Genomic DNA, 2129 nt, shown 5'->3' on the forward strand with positions numbered 1-2129 from the left:
TCAAGTTCAACTATGGCCCTATGAAGGACGATCGTTGTCATGTCATTATGACTCAGTTGCTCCCTATTGTCCTGCGTGGTATCCTCCCCCCAAAGGTCCATGCCTCAATCATAAAGTTGTGCTCGTTCTTCAACACGATCTCAAAAAAGGTCATTGATGTGTCCACACTAGAGCAGTTGTAGCGGGACATAGCCGAAACTCTCGTTAGGCTTGAGATGCATTTCCCGCCAACTTACTATAATATCTCATTGCATCTGCTCATTCATCTTGTTGACCAAATTAGAGACCTTGGCCCAATGTACCTGTATCAGATGTTCCCTTTCGAAAGATTGATGAAAGTTTTTAGAAGGTATGTTAGGAACAGATTCAGGCCAGAAGGAGGCATGGTTGAAGGATGGTCAATGAAGGAAGGCCATTGAGTTCTGCACATATTATCTGGACATCAAAATGGTCAGAGTTCCTAGAATTTCGTCACGGGGAAAGACTACGTGGCAAAGGAACGATCAGGGAGAAATCTGTTACAGTAGACGACTATGTTTCTTTTAGACAGGCATAGTTCGCTGTTCTCCAACAAGCCGAGGGTGTGATGCCATATATTGACGAGCATAGGCAATCGCTGCAAACTCTGTTTCCGAGTAGGTCACAGGCTTGGCTATATAAAAAACATAAGTAGGAATTTGTCAACTGGTTGCGACGCCGCTTGCTTGGAATAAAGTTGGGTAATCAACTGGATGCCTTAGCCAAGAGACCTTCGAGTACATATATTAAGTACCAAGGGTATGAGATCAATGGATTCACATTTTACACAAAAAAGCAAGATGAAAAGAGCACATACCAAAATTATGGTGTTCGTTTTGATGCTCACGATGAAAACGGCAATGTGCAGGCGACATACTATGGTTTCATAGAGGAGATATGGGAGCTAGCCTACGGTCAGCAGAGGTCCGGCGTATTCCCTGGTCGGAAAAGGAGGTCGGAGTCGGACGACATCCCCTCTTTTGCCAGGCCTTCTGGTCAGAGATCGGATCGATCTCCCGGCCTGTCATTAGGTATCTGGGCTGGCCCGGGAGGCGCGTGTTGTCGCTACGCCGTCTGTTGGCCCGAGCTTTTGCTGTGAAGCGGGCCCATTGAGGACCCCGAGTATATGAACCCGACAAAATTGTTAACATAAGATATTTTGACCTAATTAGTATAACTGAGGGAGTAGTTTGGAGATAGTGGCACGAGGCAGTAGCTAGTCGCAAAGGATCCAGTTGGTTGATGATGGACGCCACCAATGCAGTCAGAGCAAGGTGGGAAATTACGTGCCGTGCTTGTTGCCGGCGTCTTTTTCTTGGCTCCATCTCCATACACGGTGCCTGCATGCATGGACCATCCTGGGAGCTAGCTACAATATGGGGGAGCACGCTGGAGAGTACTACTAGCTACGTGCTGTGGGGCTCACCCTACTCGCTCTATACAGAGCACTAGAACACATCGGTAAAGTTGAGAGCAGAAATCACGCATCAGGCAAAATCACGAACGGTCGCAAGAAAAAAGAGGCAAAATCACGAACGGCAAAAACCGGAGCGCCCAATCAGGCAAAAATTGGGCCAAACAGGCCGCGAACCTTGCTACTCCAGTCTCAGGCCACAGCGCACTAACCAATCCATCTGCCACCGATTGTTATAATGAAAATACCCGTAGCCCTATTTAATAAGGACAAATAAGAAAAAATACACCCTAGTTAACCACTCATTAATATGCTAAATGCTGTTCTGAACGACTTTCGGTACGGAGGGAATACGTACAGTACAACCGCCGGCGACGGCGGCGTGCGTCCACTGCGACGGCTACCACCCAGTGCTCCGGGGCGGCGGCCGCCGGGGGGTGTGGTTGATGCATGGGCTGGCTAGCTACACTTCTCAATGTGAGCGCGCACCAGCGCCAATCATCATCAGCTCATAGCTAGTGGTAGCTAGGCTGTGGCGGCTCCGGCGCGTGGCCGCCGTCTCCCCCCATCATTTCTAGCATGCCTAAAAATACGTGTACGTCCGTACTAGTAGATATTTATTTTAAATTACAAGTCGTTTAATTTCAGCTTGTCTTAAATTAAATTTCTCTAGTTTTGACCTTTTTTTAGAAAAAAG

Source organism: Miscanthus floridulus, unplaced genomic scaffold, assembly GCF_019320115.1.
Source record: "Miscanthus floridulus cultivar M001 unplaced genomic scaffold, ASM1932011v1 os_2306_1_2, whole genome shotgun sequence".
Classification (NCBI taxonomy): Eukaryota; Viridiplantae; Streptophyta; class Magnoliopsida; order Poales; family Poaceae; genus Miscanthus; species Miscanthus floridulus.